At 40.1% G+C, this 7,952-nt stretch overlaps 1 pseudogene across 1 annotated transcript; it reads right to left on the reverse strand.

Annotated features, from left to right (window-relative positions):
• Positions 1-4,347: 4,347 nt before the first annotated feature.
• Positions 4,348-5,878, reverse strand: LOC309974438 (lysophosphatidylcholine acyltransferase 2B-like; annotated as a pseudogene). Its single transcript has one exon. The product of its transcript is annotated as a lysophosphatidylcholine acyltransferase 2B-like (transcript).
• Positions 5,879-7,952: the final 2,074 nt, after the last annotated feature.

Raw genomic sequence — 7,952 nt, forward strand, 5'->3', positions numbered from 1 at the left:
GCCAACATACTCAAAATATCCAAATCAAGCACTGAGAATCATTTGCACCACCTTGGTTATGTGAATCGCTTTGATGTTTGGTTTCCACATAAGTTAAGCGAATAAACCCTTCTTGACCATATTTCCACATGTGATTCTGTACTGAAACATAACAAAAACATTCCGTTTTTAAAACAAATTGTGACGGGCGATGAAAAGTGGATACTGTACAATAATGTGGAAAGGAAGAGATCGTGGGGCAAGCGAAATGAACCACCACCAACCACACTAAAGACTGGTCTTCATCCAAAGAAGGTGATGTGTATATGGTGGGATTGAAAGGGAGTCCTCTATTATGAGCTTCTTCTGGAAAACCAAACGATTGATTCCAACAAGTACTGCTCCCAATTAGACCAAATGAAAGCAGCACTCGACAAAAACATCCAGAATTAGTCAACAGAAAATGCATAATCCATCAGGATAACCAAGACCACATGTTTCTCTGATGATCAGGCAAAAACTGTTACAGCTTGGCTGGGAAGTTCCGATCCATCTGCCGTATTCACCAGACATTGCACCTTCAGATTTCCATTTATTTCGGTCTTTACAAAGTTCTCTTAATGGAAAAAATTTCAATTCCCTGGAAGACTGTAAAGGCACCTGGAACAGTTCTTTGCTCAAAAAGATAAGAAGTTTTGGGAAGATGGAATTATGAAGTGGCCAGAAAACTGGCAGAAGGTTGAATATGTTGTTCAATAAAGTTCTTGGTAAAAATGAAAAATGTGTCTTTTATTTTTACTTAAAAACCGAAGGTACTTTTTGGCCAACCCAATATGTAGGAAGGGGCATGGAGTTTCCATGCCCTCTCCAGGTGTGCCACTCTCCCAGAACCTCCATGTGTTCACCAACCCAGAAGCTCTCCAAAATCCATAGTTTGAAGATTTTTATGGAGGCTTCATCCTATAAGCCTGACTGATCATTAACTCTATTTCCAGCCCCTCTAACCCTCTAGAGAATGGAAGGGTGAAGATTCCAAGCTTCTAATCATGAGTTGATTTCTGGTGACCAGCCCCAATCCAGGAGCCCACCAAGAGTCATCTCATTAGAACAAAAGATGCTCCTATCACCCAGGAAATCCCAAGGGATTTAGAAACTTAGGAACGGGGATCAAAGACCAAATATTAGAACTAAGGATGATCCTAATACTCTTATCACTTAGAAAATTACAAGAGTTTTAGGAACTCTGTGCCAGGAGCTGGGGCAAAGGCCAATATACATTTTTCTATTATTTCACAACATATACAAGGAACCATCACAGTGTCAAAGTATGCATATTTAGATAACAAAAATGTAAAGAAATACAAGAAGTGAAACTATAAAAGTCAGGAAAGCAGTTTAAATTTGGGAGGAAGAAAGAGGTTGTAATTATGATTGGGGGCATAGAGGAACTTATAGGGTGGCTGGAAAAGTTTTAATGTCTTGAGCTGAGTTAGTTGCAACAGTGTTTATCTTAAAACAGATTATATTCATAATATACAATATGTAATAATTATTATTAGCTACAGATTTGTTTGGTATAGTTTTTAACTGTAAGCACTTTACAATAAAAAGTTTAAGTGTTACCTGTTACAGATAGAGAACTAATGGTTACCATAGGGGAGAGGGAAGGGAGTTGCAGTTAGGGGTAGGGGATTAAGAGGTACACTATTATGTATAAAATAAGCTACAAGGATATACTGTACAACACAGGGAACATAGCCAATATTTTATAATAACTATAAATGGAGTATAACCTTTAAAAATTGTGAATCACTATATTGTACACTTGTAACTTATATAATATTGTACATCAACTATACTTCAATTAAAAACTGTTATATATTAAAGAGGGTTTAAATAAAGCAGTGTTTAACATTTTGAAGTTAAAAGGTAGAATATAATGAAATAATGACCCTGACATTTTGTATAACTCACTATCTAATTAGAGATAATTTCAAACTTCAGTGAATATTTGAGTAATAGTACCCTTGTTTGAGTAAAGATACATCTTGGTAACTATTTTTAAGTGAAAATCTCTCATTTAAATGAATAATTTCCATTACCTTTAAAAAATCATTGTATTTGAATTACATATGCATGCATTATTATCATGGAACTATCAAGCTGGGGGGTTGTTACAGAATGAATTATTTGTGTCCTCCCAAAATTCATATGTGGAAACCTAATCCCCAATGTGATGGTATTTGGAGGTGGGGCCTTTAGGAGATGACCAGGTCTCAAGGGTGGAGTCCTCATAAAAGGGATTAGTGCCCTTATAAATTAGACCCCAGGGAATTCCCTGGTGGTCCAGTGGTTAGGACTCTGTGCTTTCACTGCTAAGGGTGCAGGTTCGATCCCTGGTTGGGGAACTAAGATTCCACAAGCAGCACTGAGCAGCCAAAAATAAAAAGTAAAAAAAATATAAATACATAGAGACCCCAGAGAACTCCCTCTGCCCCTTCTGCAAGGTAAGCCCACAGTGAGAAGACATCTATGAATTAGGAAGCAGGGTCTCACCAGACACTGAATCTGCCAGTGCATTGACCTTACAGCCTCCAGAACTGTGAGAAATAAGTTTTGGTTGTTTAAGCCACCCAGTGTATGGTAGTTTTGTTATAGCAGCCTGAATGGACTAAAACAATGGGGATTATGAAATATCACTTATCCATCTCCTTTTTTCAGATCAGAACTGCATGGAAATTATTTCAAAATAATATTTGATTTTTTTTCTTTCCCTTTCCTTAAGCTTTTTCCATCTGCTCACCTTTCTCCCACTCTTATCTCTTCTTCCTTTCTACTCTTTCAAAATACCAGGAAGCTAACTAATGACCCTTAAGCTTTAGGGGCCCCACTTGTACAAGCCCTTGCAAAGGTCTAGTAGGGTCCCTAGGAATGTGTCTACTTGGGTATGTTTTTGTAAGGTCTGCATAAGTAAGAGATTTTGACTACAAGTGATCAAGACTCTTCCCCCTTAGTCATATATCCCCTCATATCTGGTGGCATTGAGTGGCTGTAGGCATTTTGAGGATTCAGCCACAATGAAGCTGAGTTGGGGATACAGTACTTTGGGTTAGCAAGGCATATTTATTGGTTCAAAATCACTTCCACATCTAGATAAGTTGTTGCTCCCTGTCCTGGTGTAGGAATGGCTTCTAGGAATACTTCACTGATTCATCCTACAAGGTGACATGAAGGGGTAGGGCTCAAGGTCACATCACTATGTGAAGATGTCTTACAGCAAATGATGCTGGAAGTACATGGATAGTGAAGGAGGTACACAACAGTAAGCAGATGTTTCATGGGTGCCTAGTCAGAACAAAAGAAATGTTCTCAGTAATGCAAAACATTCGACTATAAACACAAACTTTTCCTTTTTGGTGAGAGTCATACATAACAGAATTTATCAGAATTCCTGTATTTATAACCTATGTTTATTATATTAGCTTTCTTTTCTCATTTCTTTTCTCATGATTTCCCATTCTAAATAATCACTTTTATACCTTAAAAATAAATAAATAAAGGGCAGCTATGCCATATACGTGTTTCAATGGTATTCCCAATACTATATCTTCCTGATGTTTATTTTTATTTTGTCTTGTACAATAAGAACATTTGGGCTACTTTGAGAAAGAGCAAGGAAGCATTTATGCAGCAGATCCTTTTTGGAGGGAAGAATAATGGTAACAAAGTATTTATTTATTGCTAGTAGAGCTCTTTTTTTGTTTTTGCGGTACGCAGGCCTCTCACTGTTGTGGCTTCTCCTGTTGCGGAGCACAGGCTCCGGACGCGCAGGCTCAGCGGCCATGGTTCACGGGCCCAGCCGCTCCGCGGTATGTGGGATCTTCCCGGACCGGGGCACGAACTCGCGTCCCCTGCATCGGCAGGCGGACTCTCAACCACTGCACCACCAGGGAAGCCCTAGTAGAGCTCTTAATGAGGTATTTTCTCTGTAAAAATGAGGGAGAGGTGGTGGGCTGTAATATTTCTCTGACCTTAATTTAGCAAAAAGAAGGCCCTTTATTTTACTTCTTTTTTTCTTACTTTAAGCAGAATAAAGGCACTAACTAGAACCATGCTGGGTGAACAAAGTTATAAGCAGATATTTTTCTACTTTTAGGCCACGTTGAAACAAACATACTATCTGAAGAAGAAAATTAGGTACTATAAAATCAAATTGAAATATATATTCCTTAAGCACATTTTAAATATCATAATTAAGTGCCCAGGCCACTTAGAGTAAAAACTATTGTGTCTTTCCTCAAAGGATAATTTTTATTTCAACCATAGTTTCAACTTGGATGTTAACTTTCACCATTTTCAGGGCTGCCTTTAACATCTGAATACAACCATCAAACCTGTACTTGCTGTGGTAATGAATGATATATAGGCTGCCTGGAGGTCTAAGTATGAACTAAATAACTTGGCATATCCTGGATGCTTCAGGGCAAAGTTCTTAAAGGTCCTGTATGAAATGTACTCTGAATTCTGTCCAGCTATCTCCCGAAAGAGTCTGGAAACATCAAGATTTGGCACTCCAAAAGCTGCCCGAAGTATAGCAGCTAACTCCTGTTCGGTTATGAAACCATCACTATCAAGATCAAAAAGCTTAAATGACATGTGCAGAATCTTTTCAGTGTCGGCAGGATTGCATAGGACAGTCAGACCTATCACATACTCTCTGAAGTCTATGCTGCCATCATTATTCCTGTCAAAGAGGGCAAAAAGTTATCTCAAGGGCTCTGAAATTGGGAGTTTCAAATAATTCGCCAACTCTGTAATTCCTATCTTCCCTCCTTTTGAGGCAGCTGCAATTGTAGCACATTCATCCAAACACTGATGAATATTATCCCAATCTAACTTTAATTTCTGGCTAATTTTTGTAAATTCAACCAAACCGCCTTCCATGGGTAGTCGAAGGTTACCTGCAGAAATCATCAGTCTGCAATCTTCATAAGTGTGATCTGTCACAGGCACCACAAGAGCATTGGCCATGATGTATTGGCAGAAAGGACGGGGTCTTTTTTTTCTCGGTCATTTGGGATATAAACGGGCATAAACTCAACTTCCACCCTGGTGAAGAGTTGACTCAGGGTCAATATACAGGTCTGGAAGCCTGTAAACCCCTGCCAGGTCCAGGTCACGGTGTCCAGGGTGTTTGGCTACCTGAGCAGCACTGGCTGGAGAGAAGCACCTGGAGAGAAGGCCCCTAGTTTAAAGTGACCAGACAGCTGCGGTTGGTACACACTCCTTCCAGGAAAATCAGGATCTGTGGCCACTTCCTATCAGATGTCACTGGCCTCAGGATTTCCTCCCAGTATTCTTCCTCAAGTTGGGGTCATCTCAGGTCACAAGCACCGGCTGCGTTGACAGTAAGAATTTCCCAGCCACGGGGATACGCACATTTTGACTCGCAGAGACCACCGAGGGGAACCCTGCTACGACACAGGCGACTGTGTCAAAGAAACTTGACTGGAGTGCGGTGCTGCAACGAAGATGCGGGCCTCGTCACTTTAACCAGGAACCCTGCTGAAAAACAAGTCACCTGAAACAAGAACTTGAGAGTTGGCTGCACCAGTCTTCTTCTCCAACTCCTGGCGGGCTTGGTTGGTCGAGCACGACGACCTATGGTGGAAAGCGCAGCCACCGGCCAGAGGAAGATGAAGAGGACGGCGATGTAGAACACGCGCACCGGCACCAGCACAGCCCCCATGAGGACGATGTGGGCCCAGCGCCACGCGCTGATGTGCGTCTGCTGCGTGAAGGGGTTGTCCACGGCCGGTGGGTACAGGGACTTGCTTGTGTCTTGGCTGAGGGTGGATTCCAACACCGCAGCCTCGGAGTCCGAGGTGGGCTGTGCCATGAAGCCCACTGTTCCTTAGTCTCAGGACGCCTGTAGCTTGGATCTGGGGGCGGCCCCCGGAGTATACCCCTGCCCCATATTTAAGTGCTCTTTCCGTTCGCACATAATTAGAACTCTTTGAGGCAACTGTGGGTTAATAGACAATGATATATTACCTTTAAAGTAAGAAAAATCAAAAATGGTAAATGATGTAACAGGAGAATTAGAATCATATCAACAGCACAATCTTTTTTGCTTTTTGTAAATGGCCTCCTTTTGACATATATGCTTGATAAATTATTTTCACATAATTTCTGAAATTTACATTAAGCATATTTATATACCTACTAAGGATGAATTAAATAGATGAATATTTATTAATCACAATTTTTTAATTTAAATGCCATTACCAGTCAAGTTTACTTACAGTGAGATGCTTTGGCAGTTGGTAAGTCAAATTCATTTACTCTTCCTACAAATGGATCTCTTTATGCTAAGAGGTCTAACTGATGGCAACCTTGAGCCTTTATATCTGTTACAAGTACTCTTCTACATCCACTGAAAATTAGAATACATCCATTATCATAGGCCAGGATTACCCGTGGCACATTTTGATGCGTACTGTTAATATTAGTCCAGATGAACTGGTCAGCATTCCAAACAGACATAAGTAACAACAACGAGAAACCTTAAAATCACCTTTGTCAGAAACACGTTTTCATTAAAATAAGTCAGGATTACTTCATTGTGTCACCACACATGGTCAATAAAGTCTTGTTCCTTCCTTTGTTGCTGCCCTTTGAAAACGATCAAGAGGGAAGCATAATTAAAGTTGGTGTGAACCAGGCTCTCTGCTAAACCTTGTAGCATTTGCTGTATCAAATATTCCTGTTTGCTAATTTAAATTCCTCCAGAATTAAAAGTCAAATTTTAAGTTTCTGAAAGATGTTTCTAATTATTGGAACACAACAGGTTACCCATAAAACAGAAAGAGTAGTGTGGATACCAAAGCCGGTTAAACAGAATGTGATCTAAGTGGAAAGATTATGGGCTTTACAACCAGATGGATCTAGGTCAGATCCTGGTTCCAACCCTTGTACTGTGGGCACTGGCCAATCTCATTTTCACATCTGTAAAGTGGTGATACTCCCTACCTTGCGATGTTATAAGGCACAAGTACTCCCTACCTTGAGATGTTATGAGGCACAAGTACAATGTACATAGAAAACTGGGCTTTTATTGATAAATACACGTTGCTAGGATACAATGATGAGAATTCTTAGGGACATTCCACTTTCTTCTGTCACTGTCAGAACTATGCTTAGAGAGGGAAACATTCCTTTCACCAGCTTAGTTTTATTTGGGAACACAGTTGTAGTCTTTAAGGAGCCATGATTTGGCAGTGTTACTGGTTGTCTTCCGTGCCAGATGAGAGCAACCCAAGAGAATGAGTAGTAATCCCTTGAGTTGGTCTCATCCTCTATTCTGTAATTCTTCCTGCCTTTTTTTTTTTTTTTTTTTTTTTGGCCACGCCGTGCGGCTTGTGGGATCTTAGTTCCCTGACCAGGGATTGAACCTGGGCCCAGCAGTGAAAGGGCTGAGTCCTAACCACTGGACTGCCGGAGAGTTCCCTTCCCACTCTTATCTGTAAGGCTCATTAATACTTTTGAACCCTTGTTTGATTTAACTGCATTCTGTATATGGTTCTTAAGGGAAAGATCAACATTACCATGCCATCATCTTTCTTTCATATTTCCCGCACAGTGCCTAGCAGTGTATCAAATATATTATTTATTCATTTAGCAAATATTTGAGTTCCCACAATGAGTCAGGCTCTTATTCTAGATGCTGGATATATGTCAGTTAATAAAGCAAAAATCTCTGCCCTGTGGAGCTTAGATTCTAGTGCACATAGGAAGTACAGTATTCAATCCTTGTTGCATTAAATGGGGCAAAAGCACATTTTGATCTTTTTTCTAAATCTCTCACCAATTTAGCTGAAGAATTAAGGCAAGTAATTTAATGGATCTGCTTCCCTACAATGTTTAATAAATATATATGTATATATAGAATCTTCATATCCTCTTTTGTTACT

The sequence above is a fragment of the Leucopleurus acutus genome (genome assembly GCF_964270905.1).
Source record: "Leucopleurus acutus genome assembly, chromosome: 2".
Lineage (NCBI taxonomy): Eukaryota > Metazoa > Chordata > Mammalia > Artiodactyla > Delphinidae > Leucopleurus > Leucopleurus acutus.